General features: G+C 41.9%; 1 long non-coding RNA gene across 1 annotated transcript; it reads right to left on the bottom strand.

Annotated features, from left to right (window-relative positions):
• Nucleotides 1-1,776: 1,776 nt before the first annotated feature.
• On the bottom strand, nt 1,777-13,068 carry LOC125924929 (uncharacterized). The gene is made up of 3 exons (XR_007458620.1): nt 12,882-13,068; nt 11,600-11,650; nt 1,777-2,001 (listed from the first exon to the last, which is right to left on the bottom strand). It is a non-coding gene; the product is annotated as an uncharacterized LOC125924929 (long non-coding RNA).
• Between the last annotated feature and the right edge of the window lie 839 nt (nt 13,069-13,907).

The raw sequence follows: 13,907 nt of genomic DNA, 5'->3' as shown, positions 1-13,907 counted from the left end.
CCTTTCCAAGCTGAACTTTCTGAAGGACTACATATGTAATCAATTCATATGCTACAATAGCTGCATTAACGTTTTCTACCTTCTGTTCACTTCAATTTCGGAGGTTCTATTGTGGACCAGACCAAACTGCAATATACTTAGTTGGTGCTAAATAGAAGTGTCCAATTTAGCATAGCCCTTTAGACTCTGAGGATTACGTGGGTTTTTACATGCTTTACTCCAAGCACAGTTATTCTGAAATAAACCTTCCCTTTAAAGAGGTTTGCCAGATAAAACATAAGTGTCCAGTTAAACTTAAATTTCAGAAAAATTAATATTTTAATATAAATCCCAAATATTACATGAGACCTAATTATGCTAAAAAAAAAAAACACTTGGCATCCACTATTATAAGGCAATAAAAATAGGATTTTTACAGGCTTCACACAGTGCTTTCTTCAAACCGATATTCTAACTTTTTGGTATTTCCTACTAATAGCAAAGCTAGATAGCTTTATGCCTCTAGGTATGAATAAGATCCTGGGATCTGAGATTATACTGACAGATGGTGACTCCACGGATGGCCTCTATGCTTCAGCATGGGGGGAGGGACCCAGAGTAGTCTAACTCCCTGGAAATGGTCATTTTGTCACATTTCAGTTGGTACTGGTCCCATGGATGGTCAAGACCACCCTGGACTATGAAGTGTAGGCTCCTAACTTCAGCCTTAAAATCAGCAACAACATAGAATGCCAGGCAATGGGATCTATCCTGGGACTAGAAAAATCAACTGGAGGCCTCTTAATTGGCAATAAATGGGGGATCTTAAAATTTCCTAAGCCTTCATTCAGTATTTACACTTGGCTCTTTCCATTTGCCTCCTGGACAACTAAAACTTTGCCCATGTGTGATGGTTCCCACATATTTTAGTAACATGTTTAGTTCCCACATTCATTATTTAGTAATAATTTTTTTTACTTTAGGACTACATGTTTATTTTCCCCCAACAACCCTCTCAGCTTTCCTCCATTCTTATTTCATGGCATTCCAATATGCCAGTCATGACCAAATACATAGTGAAGTGTAGAGTCCGTGACTCCCGTCTGTCCTCACCACTCCTTGATCTTCTATATCTTGGTGGCCAGAAATCTAATGAGAAATCGGTCTCCTGCCACTTCCCATCCATTTAACTGTTCACTTTTAGCACATATGTAGCAGATTTACAATCATGACACCTACCCTTGTGGGAAACGAATTTATTGACTAGAGTGTGCTCCCATGCTGTTGCTTTTACCTTGATCCTTAAAGCATCCATTCGTGTTGACATCTCCCCTTGCCCTCTCCAGAGAGGGTTTCATACACCTGTGCTATAGTGAGATTCTTGTCAGTCTGCCGCCTTCTGGGATTCCCTAACCTTCTAAGTGACTTCCTAGTTTGTATACATTAAGACTTACTTTGTTTTAAAGTTCTACAGGTTTTGGCAAATACATAATGTGTCCACCAGTAGCTTATAGAATAGTTTCACTTCCCCCCCAAATCCTGTGCTCTACCTATTCTCTCTCCCTCCTCCCCCACCAAATAACTAGAAACAAGTAATACTCTTACTATACGGTATTGGAATCCTACAGTACAGTCCTTTAAAGACTGGTTTAACTTAGCAATACGCATTTAAGACTGCTACATGCCTTTCTGTGGCTTGTTGGCTCCTTTATTTTTATTCCTGGGTAATATCCTATTAAATGGATAGAACACTGTTTACTCACCTATTGAATAATACCATGGTTGCTTCCAGTTTTCAGCAGTTGTGGAAAAAAAACTTGCTATAAACACTTATGCACAGCACTTACTTTGAAGTATAGTCAACAGTGGTATTTTCAGGTGCAAAATGATTCAACAACTCTATAGGTCTTGCAGTGCTCCTCGTGATAAATGTACTGTTAATCACCCTTCATTTTATCCATCGCCCCTTACCATCCCTCTGGCAACCACCAATTTGTTCTCCGTTTTTTAAGTCTGGTCTTCCTGTGGAATTTAACAAGATGAAATGAGACATGAGTGAAATCCTGTAGTATTTGTCTTTCCCTTATTTCATTCAGCATTCTACCCTCTAGTTCAGTCCATGTTGTTGTAAATGACAAGACTTCATTCTTATGGCTGAGTGCTATTCCATTGTGTGTATATACCACATCTTCATCCATTCATCTCTGGATGGGCACCTGGGTTGCTTCCTTGTCTCAGCTATTGTAAATAATGCTGCAATGAACATGGGGGTGCACGTGTCTTTTTGAATGAATGTTTTCATTTTCTTTGAGTAAATGCCCAGTAGTAGAATTACTGGGTCATATGGTAATTCTATCTTTAACTTTTTGAAGACCCTCCACCTGTGCAGGATTTTGTGTGCACAGAAATTAATGGGGGTAGAAATATCTAGGAGCATAATTGCTGGATTATGTTAAGACTATGCTTACCTTTGTAAGTTAGTGTCAAACTGTCCTTCCAAAGTGATTATACCATCTTTTATTCCCCCCCCCCCCGCCCCCAGTGATGATCCTAGAGGGTTCTGCACCCTGGTGGGCATTTATTTTGTCAGTTTTTGTTTTTAATCTAATAGGAATGTAGTGGCAACTGGCTTTAATTTGCAATTCCCTAATGACAAATGATGTTTAACTGGCCATTTGTGTATCTTCCTTGCTGAAATACCTGTTCAGTTCTTACCATTTTTAAAAATTGGATCACTTTTATTCACAAAATCTAAGAACCTTTTAAAATAGAACAGTATTTTCCAAGTCTATGAAAGAGGTTAAGAAAATGAAAGCCACATAGTAGTACTCATTTTAACAAAGTCCAGCTTACTGAGTTCTTAGATCGAACATCAAAGGCACAATCCATGAAAAATGTATCCCCAAACCCAAGATGATCATGATTGTTCTCACGTGTTCTCTTCTAGAAGTTTTATAGTCTTGCATTTTACATTTAGGCCCATGACACATTTTGAATTTGTGGAGGGTGTAAGGTCTGTGTCAAGATTTTTTTTTTTTTTAACACGTGGACTTCCACTTGCTCCAACACCATTTGTTGAAAAGACCATTCACAGTAGAACAAACACAGAAAAGGATAAGCTATATTTGTGTGGATCTTTCTGGGCTTTGTTCCATGCCCTCAACCTATGTCTACTTCACAAATCCCACACTGTCTTGATCACAGTAGTGATCTAGTGTTGAAAGTGGGTGATGTTAGACTTCTAACTCTTGTTCATTCTTCAGTACTATTGACTGTTCTGAATTTTTGTCTCTCCATGTTTGCCTTTAGAATGTTTGTCAGTATCCACAAAGGGTGTACTGGGAATTGAGCAGCTCACAATAGCTTATGGAAGTTAGTGTGGGGAAAAGAAATCCTGTCCTCCAAGTATCAGGGATCTGTGCTCTTGGGATCTGTGACCAGAAGCAACAGATCCCTGGTATTTGTGTAGAGGTACGGACAGAGGCAAATAGTCCTTGTTGGACCTCCCCCTACTATCTTAACCTTCTCCTTCTCCAGCTGAAGTGAAAATACGAAAAAAAATGGAAATCTCAGTAAAGAGATAAAAAAACCTAAGAAACCAAAACTTTCTAGAGCTGACAAGTAAAATAACTGAAATGAAAAACTCACTAGAAAGATTCAAATACAGATTTGAGCAGGCAGAAGAATTTGAACTTAAAATAGGACTACAAAAAGTGTTCCCTTTTAGGGACACCTGGGTGGCTCCATCTGTTGAGCAGCCAACTCTTGACTTAGGCTTAGGTCATGATCTGGGGTGGTGGGATGGAGCCCTGTGTCGAACTCTGTGCTGAGCATGGAGCCTGCTTAAGATTCTCTCCCCCTGTCCCTCTCTCCTGCTTGCATTCTCACTCTCTCTCAAAAACAAAAATGTTCACTTTTATTCAGTCTTTTGTCAGACTCCAAGCCTAAGGGATCCAAGTGGACCAATATGGGCATCACCGGAATCCCAGAAGGAGAAGAGAAATGGGCAGAGAGAATGGTTGGGGAAAAAATAATGCCTGAATTCTTACTAAATTTGAACTGCTTACAGTTTATGAAGCTTCTTGGATGTCTATATCATGTAAGGTGAACTCAGAGGACCGCACTGTGACACATTATAAGCAAAGTTTCCTAAGATAGATGAAAGGATCTTAAATGGCAAGAGAAATGACTTGCCAAATACAAGAGGGCCTCAATAAGATTAACAGCATATTTTTCATCAGAAACTTTGGAAGCTAAAGGCAGTGGGCTGATTTTTGTTTCTCTTTTAGCCCCTTTGACTAGGTCAAAGCCGATCAGAAGGACATTCATGACCAGTAGACTTGTCCTGCAAGAATTGTTAAGGTAGTTATGTAAGATGAAATGAAAGGACACTAGACAATACTCGAGGCCATGTGAAGAGATAAAGATCTTAATAAAAGTAAATGAGTAATTATGAAAGCTACTATTAAAACAGTGGCTTAGGACTCCACTGTTTCTACATAATTCTTCTAAATGCATTCTCTTAAACTAGTCTGTCTGGGGGCACAAATTGTATAAAGATGTAATTCTGTGAGCACTACGACAGCTCTAAAGGGAGTAGGGACAGCCCTAAAGGGAACAGAGTTTTTGTATATTATTGAGTTAAACTGGTATAAATTCAAATTAGAGTGTAATAACATTAGATACGTAATCCCCTGGTAATCACACAAGAAAATTATTATGGTATATATACAAAAGGAAATGATAGATTCAAATACTTCAAAATCAATTAAAACAAAATACACTAATACAGGAAATAAGCACAAGAACTAAATGAAAGGATAGAAGTCTCTATCAGTAATTATTTTAAATGTAAATGGGTTAAAATCTCCAATTAAGACAGATTGGCAGAATGGATTTTCTTCAGTACAACTAAATGGTGTCAACAAAAGACCCACTTAAGTCCAAACGCTTATAAAAAGATTACATGAAATATGTTTCCATTCTTTCAAATAGTAATGAAAATATAGTAGGGGTGGCTATACTCTCTGGAAAACTAGCCTTAAAGGTTATTAGAGACCAGGACACTACATATTAATTAAAAGTTCAGTATAAAAAAATAAATACTTAGGTATCTAATGATGACATATATTAAAAGGACAATTAAGGAAAGAACTAGACATCTCAGCAGTTAACAGACTTAGAATCCCACTGAGGGAATTAAACTGGATAATTTCAACTGCTGTGTCTTAAAGTTTGCTGATGCTTCTTCCACTTCACAAGAGCTCAGCAGAAGTTGATCTTTTTAGTTGTCTTTCAACTCCATAATTGTGTTGGTTCTCCTATAACTTGTATTTCTTCATTAACCATCTTTATTTGGGGAGACGACATTCTTCTAGTTCTTAGACATCTTTTGGCCTTTAATTCTTTGAACATTTACAACAGCTGGTTTAAAGCCTAGATCTACGTCTGACTTCTTCCTTGGAGACCGTTTGCTGGCTGCTTTTTCTTTCTAGATGGTTCATACTTCCTCTTTCCTGGGAGACTTGTAATTTCTTGCTGGACATGTTAACTGGAAGTCCGATCTTCCCCTCCTTCTGTTTTGTTGCTTTTTGTTGCTGATCCTGCTGTTCTTTCTTGGATTCAAACAGTACTTGACAAACTTAAGAGCCTTCACTAAGCTAACTGCCATGTGTAGCCACCAGTCAGCTAATAATTGGACAGATTTCTCTTTGTAAAATGTTTGAGAGTGCAAGCAGAGGAGAGGCAGAGAGAGGGGGAGAAAGAATTCCAAGCAGACTCTATGCTGTCAGTGCAGGGCTTGATCTCCAGAATCACAGGATTTTGACCTGAGCGAAAATCACGAGTTGAACGCTCAACCAACTGAGCCACAAAGGCACCCCAGGCAGATCTCTTTAACTGCCTCAGCTCTTAAGTCTCCAAGCTCTTGCTAAGTGAATCTGTGTGTGTTGTAGATCAAGCTGTCACTGTTCTTGTAGGCAGTTTACGACTTTTCAGCCTTTACTTTCTGTTAGCACAGGGCCAAGGTCAGCTAGAGGTAAGAAATCAGGACCTTCTCAGGTCTTCCCTGGGTATGCAACAGCTCTCACCTGTGTGTGGCCATGTAGATTTCCAGGAATAAGCTGGAACTTTTCAAATCGTGCTGTAGAATTCTCATTCCCAATTTTTTTTTTCCTTTTAAGCTTTTGGGTCAACCTTTATTATCTCCAATTGGTAATGATGCCTCAGACCTCCATGATGTTCACAATTGCCACTGAGTGTCTTCAACAAACACTGCTGGTATAGGTATAGGACTTGTCATAATCCTTCCTGAGAATGGAGATTTCCAGTGGTGTTTCAGGCCAAATCGTGAAAATTCTATTAATGTGGTTGTGGAGAAGCTTCAAGCTCCAAGTTGTTCTGTTCTTTCCAGTGGCTGCTGGTTCTCCCACCCACCATGGGAGTAATGTTTGTTGGTTGTAAGTAAAGTTGTAAGGCTGTTGTAATGTTTGGGCTACCCTGAGGCTGGGGAGAAGGAGAAAACACACTGAAGATCACTGCTATGACTGAGACGGAGTCATTTCTCTTGAAGAAATGTTACTGATGGTTCACCTTTGACTAGCCTGAAAAGTTCTAAAGTCGACTTGATTCATTTTGCCAGTGTTCTCCCTACTTTTAATAGAAGAGTAAATTTTCAGAGGTTGTTCCTCAAACTAAGGAGTTCTTACAACAGCCATTTTGGTCTCAAACGTTTCCTTCATCTTTAAAAATGACATTGGTGTTTTTGAAGTGTCTGGACCAGTTATCTACAGATCATCCCATATTGTGGACAGAATCCATCCACTATTTCAAATGTCTTTTTTCCCCCACGGAAAATTCTGGTGTTAAACCATAATTTCTCCGTGTCCTCTGGAGGAGGTAATATGGGGGAGATGGAGGAATTAAAACTATCAAAAAATTAATAGCAAAAGTATTTAAGGAGAAAAATGATAAATGTTGCTTATTTACTGTTGATAGTATCTTTTGTGGATTTAATTATAATCAACAGCGCTTTTTTTTTTTTTAACGTTTATTTATTTTTGAGACAGAGCATGAACGGGGGAGGGGCAGAGAGAGAGGGAGACACAGAATCTGAAGCAGGCTCCAGGCTCTGAGCCATCAGCCCAGAGCCTGACGCTGGGCTCAAATTCAGACCGCAAGATCATGACCTGAGTTGAAGTTGGACGCTTAACCGACTGAGCCACCCAGGCACCCCTCAACAGAACTTTTGGTATGACTGGGTAGAGAAGGTGTACTAACATTGCAATAACCTACTCCTAATAAACCACGTAATAATGTGTACAAACAGGAGTTCCCATAGAAATTCACTAATTGGATACATCATAAGTTATTTCAACTTTTAGTGTTAATACCTAAATTTTACTTCTAGTGCAGATATTTATATTTTTGCATGGTATATGGTAGAGTATACCTGCAACTTCTGCATTAGCAATTGTGTAGATACTAGAGGGGAAACAGGAATCACCAATTACTAAAGGCTACTAGCACTTCCTACAAAAAGTTTTCCCTGATGCAATTAGCAGTATCTGTCAAACCTGACAATTGTCAAAGTGAAATCTTAAAATTCCCACTTGCGTTATGCTATCCATTTTGTCACTTTCTCATTAAAATACTAAATACCACCAGTCTATTACAGGACTTGTGCGAGGTAGAGAGAACTTGGTTGTCCAATTCCCCCCCACCCCCACTACAAGTGGACTCCTTCCCACTACAAGATAATGGTTGCAAATAAGAGTTTAAGGCTTACAAACAAGTAAAAATGTTTGTTTTTCCTTCTACTGAGCCCAGAAGCTTTTCTAAGCCCATGGTCTAAGTCCAAGTCTGGCTGTCCTAGAAAAGAATTCCTTTTCCTAAAAGAGACCTCGAAATTTAATGAAGTGAAATCCTATACCTTTATATTTAATACTGGACTATCAGAGTTTATTCACTCTAGGATACTTGGAAGCCATGAATCACTGAGCTAAGTAAATAGTGAAGAAATTCTAAGATTTCTCCCACATCCAACTTGGCCAAGACACAAACCTATGATAAATAAAGGGATTCTAAAACAAGCGTCTGACAAATTTAGCGATGGAAATTTCAAGTCTCCAATTAAGTATCGTAATTGATTGTTGAGAAGGCATCTTTCCAAACAATTACTTTCAAAACTTTGCAAGTGCTGAGCACTAATTTTAACCCAATTATCTCTACATATCTTCTGAACAAATCAAAGTCCAAGATCAGAGTTCTTCAGTAAAAACTGTTCTTTTCCTATCCAATTCCCTTGCTAAAATTGGGACATCCCCCTCCTTCCCCGCCACCACAATCCCTACTTCAGAACTTCCACATTTTAAAGCCAACAAACTCAGGAACATATTCATTGGTTTGTCTTTCCCCAAAACAAAGAAACTTGAACTATTTTTGTGCTGGTGGTTGTTTATTTTGCTCTCCCTTGTGCCTTGGGGGCTGGATATCTAATAGCTAGTTCTCATTAGTAGAATATAAATCTAGGACCCTGGAGGCAAGGGACTCTGGCAAACCTATGCTGCAGGCTTGATGAAGTAAAATGGAAACAGAATCCATTTCCTTACCTCTAAATGCATGTGCTTGCCAAATAGGAACTTGAGTGGTGTCCTGCGTGATCCCCGGTTACCCTGTGGACTCTGGGGACCTGAATGCTGGGGAGAAGTGGCTATTGAGTCTCTGTAGTGGAGACCCTGAAAGTTAGATTTGGTCCCTCTAACTTATTCCTTAAAAAGTCACTGTAGGTATTTCAAGCAAAAAATCTCTAATTCAGAGACTCACACTTACAAAATCATCAGAATGATGTCTCCCTGTACCTTGAATTATATGGCACTTGATGCCAAAACACGAGATTGGCTACTTCCAAGTGTCCTGAAGAGATTAGAGAACAAAAAGGCCACATTCGTACTTTTCCCTTTTCAGTGCAAGGCATGGTCAGAGGAGCAGAGCTTTTTAAGCCTTCCCTAAAAGAATGTAGCCTGTCTTCTAGCTATGGGGTCAGTATATAAGAAAAACTCAAGTATTAGTCCTTCAAGTGGCAAATTAACTACTAAAACTTAGGTTCATATCTGTATCAGGGCTCTTAGGTGAAAGTCTGTTTCATTCATATACTCCCCTTTCCAATCTCCAGAATTCTCCATCATGAAACTCCAAATCCTGCAGAGTTCTACTTCTGCCAAAGTAGCCCCTCCTCCCCTGGCTGAGGCCCCAGATCCCCCATGCACCCTTGCCTGGAGCTGTGGTATAGACCTGACCTGAGGAAGTTACCTTGGAGGGGATTCTGCATCTGTACCAATCCTCACTTCCCCCAGGCCCGTTACAATCGAATCATCCCAGCGGACAGAAGTTGAACATAGGAAGCAATAGCTTTTACATGCTGTCAGAATTGCAACTTTTGGTTGTCACATCAGCCAAAACATAGGTATGTGTGTGTGGGAACCAATTACAAGGGTGCTGGACCAAGGAAGATGACCTGGAATCACCTTGGTCCAAAATCCTCAGGAAAAGAGCCCTTCCTATAAAGGTTCAGATGTAATGCGTGGTCCCTAGCAACAAACAGCTCGGTGTTGGTCTGTATTAAGTGAAGTCAAGGTGCTGGAACCCCTCTCATGTAGAGGAAGGAACCTAAAGACTCTGGAAGATGTACATGTCAGCATGTGGGTTGAGTAGTCTCTGGCTGCCTTGCTCCAGGGTTCCTGCAGCCATTTGACAACCACTCCCCTCTACTGCACCACCTCTGCCTTGCTTTTGGCCCCAGGAATGCTCTGCTGCTGTCGTGTGAAGACCTGTGGGAGCCCGTGTCTCCATCTTGGTTCAGGCACCCATCTAGAATTGCAAGGTAGTTGCCATCTGGCTAAAGCAGAATGGAATATTTATAGAATTCTTCCACCCTATTTTGTGCCTTGTATGGCACCTTCTATATGGTTCCTCAGAGGGTTCCAGAAGTGTTTTCTTAGTCCCAGTTTCCAGAAGTGATAAGGACCCCAGGTTTCACCACTGCAGATGCTAGCAGTGGCCCGAAGGGGCTTTCCTATTGAAGTGCATGTGGTGGCTGCCACCAGCCTCCCGTCTTTATCTGACGGTTTCCCTGGCCACTGGTGGCTACTCTGCTTGCACACCTGTTTGAAGTGCCTGAGAATTTGTGCCCTGAAGCCACCTGACAGTATTGAGCTCTGGTTACCCATAGGATGAACATAGCTGATAATGTGCCATGGTGTGGAAGATGATCCCTAGAAGTGCTGGCAAGCTAATGGGAAAGTGAGGGAGGAAAAGGCAGTAAGGAGTCCCTCTCTCCAGGGTTGCTTCTAGGGGGACTTTAAGACCCTTAAACTGAAAGGTTTAAGGTTGACTGCAAGTGGCCTTAGGAAGTAGATGTTCGAAATGGAAACCTGTCAAAAGATCAGTTGAGGCACATTAAAAGGAATACTTTATATAAGCAAAAATCCTTCCAAATTGGGCAGCACCATCCCAGAGGGTGTTAAGAGCATTCCACAGACAGGAGCCAGGGGAAACACTTCTATGTGGCAGGCATGGAAGCAAAGAAGGAGTTGCTCCCCTGGCTGTGGCTTAAAGCCTACTTGGCTATTTGTGACTGGCTGTAGGTGGGCAGTTAAAATCCCTGGCACGCTGGAGATCCCATTACTAGGACCTTCCCTGTAGTTAAGGATGCGAAGTAGATAGAAGAGGGATCTCTGACGAGGGACATGTGACAGTGTCTGGAGATGGTCTTGTTTGTCACATACAGGGTTGGTGGGGGGAGACTACTCCTGCCATCTAGTATGTAGAGGCCAGGGATGCTGCTGAACAACCTGTCCTTCTAGCACAGCCCCAGTACAAAGATTACTTGGCCCAAGTCCACTCCATGGGGATCAGAATAACCCCAGGAACTTATTGAGTCTTCAGTTATGCTGACCTCTGGGGTTTATGATCAAAACTGCCCAGATACAGCTGTAACCCCCAAGAACCCCAAGCAAGGGTACCCACCCAGCTGAGCTCAATCAACCCACAGAACCGGGAGAGAGTGTAAAGCTTTACTGTTTTAAGCCACTGAGAATTGGGGTGGTTGTTTACACAGAAATAGATGAACAGTAAGCTAACATGGTTGTTTTTGTTCTCTCTCCTGCTCCCAACCGAAAGAACCTTCACAGAGTGTCTTTTACTTAAGTTTTTCCTGTGAGGTCTTAGAACACCTGCTTTGTTTATTCAGACTAATTCTCTATTTTGATTCTCGAAGTCCTTCATAAGTCTCAGTCCTTCTCATGTGGAGGACCTCAATCCACAAAGGTGAGAGGGAGAGTCCCTTTCAACACGGACTGTGCCGGGATTCCTGCTACAACCATTGGACTCTTCCCAAGAGTCCACCAGCTGCTAGAGAGTTTTCACTACCTTACCAGACTGGTTATCTTCAGCAGGATTTGGGAAAGGCATTCACTCATTCAGAGCTCTGAGAATGCCTGACTGCCTCTGCACATGTTTGTGGAGCTATGTCTACTGAACACGTTAAGTAGCAGGAGCTATTTTCTCCCCACTGAGTTGGATCACTTATCAATATAAAATAGCCCTTTGCTTGATTTCATACCATGTCTGGAATCAATGGATCCATGCCACCTTTCTGTTTGTTGGCATTGCCCTGCAATAAAAACAGAAGTTCCAAGACAGGAGGGTAAACAAGCTTGAGTTTCTTACAAGGAACATGTGGCTGAAGTGTTTTTTAGCCCATTCTGAGAGTTGGGCATTTGTTTTTGTTTTACGTTTTTTCTTAATGTTTATTCATTATTTTTGAGAGAGAGAGTGAGCGGGGGAGGGGGAGAGAGAGGAGACACAGAATCAGAAGCAGCCTCCAGGCTCCGAGCTGTCAGCACAGAGCCCGACGCGGGGCTTGAACTCAGACTGTGAGATCATGACTTGAGCCAAGGTCGGACGCTTAACTGACTGAGCCACCCAGGCACCCCGTATTTGTTTTTTTAATAAATGGGTTTAAATCCTTTGTTTCATCTTTGCTATTACTGTTTGTTACAATAGCGTGTGGTGCTTTTGATCTTGGCTGCTCATAGGTGGAGGCGAGACCAGTATAGTCAGGTGATTTCCCAGAGAAGCTTTTTCCCAAGTGGGAAGCAGTGGTGTGGGCGACAAAAACAAAAAACCCAAAACAAAAACAAAACCAGCCATATTTAAGCCAGTTATGTTGCTATAAATGGGTTAATGATAGCAGGTAAATGCTAGTATCGTTGCAAGGAGTAAATGTGGTCATGTGGGTATGTAAACCTGAACTCCACATATATCCAAGCTAAATGTAGATAAATATTAAAATTAAGTTTCTTTAAACTTTAAGTTTTATTTTGAGAGAGCGAGCACATGAGCAGGGGAGGGGGCAGAGAGGGGGAGAGAGACTCCTAAGCTGGCTTCAAGCTGTCAGCACAGAGCCCAATGCGGGGCTCGAACCTACGAAGTGTGAGATGGTGACCTGAGCTTGAAATCAGGAGTCGGGTGCTTCACCCGACTGAGCCATGCAGATGCCCCTTGAATTAAGTTTTTAAACGATATCCGCCATTCAGAGAACAATGTCAGATCTACGAGATCCCAGATTACCATTACTAAACTTAAGAAGTCTGGAGTCTATTACTGCAAAAGCTTGAAGTGTGTGTTTCGTTGTAAAGAGGGGGGAAACCAAACTAAATCTACAGAGGGCTTTCTGACCCAGCCCCTAATAACCATGCCCCGCTCTGGTTCCCCACGGGTTCCAGAACACTGGGAGGCAGTGGTGGCTGCTTCCGCAAACCCTTTGGGCTACAACCTCTTGACTTTGCCTTCACCAGTGCTAACCCTACTACCCAATGACTCCAAGTTAAGCAAACACTCACCGCAGCCTGAAAGTGCAGAGGAGAATAGTGTTGTCGCTGGAGGCGTGGTGCCCAGGAGAGCACAGGAGGGGGCCGCGTCCACATGCCTGGTTTACTCTTCCCCAGTGTCCCATTCAGTCCAACTTCCTCTCTCCTGGATGCAAAATGAAGATCTGGGACAAAGACAGAAGCTAACATTCATTGAACCCTGGCCGCCTAAAAGGAAACATCCAAAATAGAGAAGGAAATCCCCCTATAATACTCAGGAGAATCAAATGACAGCCCCAGTGGCACATCTGGAACCCCACACCCCTGTCCTAGCTCTCTCCTCTCTCCCCTGCCTCTTCATTACATCCTTTCCCTTTGCCCGGCCTTCACGTGTTCTCCCAAGGTCTGCTCCTTGGTCTGCTTTCTCTGTTAGCACTCTGCTTCCAGAGTGAGCTCATTTAGGACCTTAAATACCAAAAACAGATTTGGATAGTAAGATTACACTAGATACGGAAAACTGAAATTTCTAACTAAAATACAACCAAAATCTAGATTGTATTAGGACTATAAATGTCAATCCAGGAACCTGGTAGCATATCAAAATGTTACTCCTAGGGGGTGGCTGAATGTCCCCTGCAGATCTCCTCTGGCCCCCTTCATTGATGGACATCTGAGCTAATGGGTGGTTGGTGTATGATCAGGCTCAGCTGTGTCCTTCTCTGGGCACTGACATTGGCTGAAAAGACCTGCATCCCCAAGGTCCAAGGTTACACCCTCCCTGTGGATGTAGGTGTGCAAGCCTCCTTGCCTCGATCCAAGACCACTCTGATGGGGCAAAGGCAGAGGACTGGAAAGGAGAGTTTGGGCTGCCAGTCCCCCAGGGCTCTCTGGACGTGGGTGATCATCAGAATTGTTGTTTCACATAAATCTCCACCTTTGAGCTTGTTTCCATGGAACGAACCTGCAGCATTACAGACAATGACCAAATCTGTTTTAGCCCAAGAATGTAAAAATTGGACATCAAGAATTCTACCCTGTTAATGGTACAAATTATGTGAC

This window comes from Panthera uncia, chromosome F2 (genome assembly GCF_023721935.1).
Source record: "Panthera uncia isolate 11264 chromosome F2, Puncia_PCG_1.0, whole genome shotgun sequence".
NCBI classification, from domain to species: domain Eukaryota; kingdom Metazoa; phylum Chordata; class Mammalia; order Carnivora; family Felidae; genus Panthera; species Panthera uncia.
The sequence above is the reverse complement of the archived record's forward strand: the minus strand, read 5'-3'. Positions and strand labels throughout refer to the sequence as shown.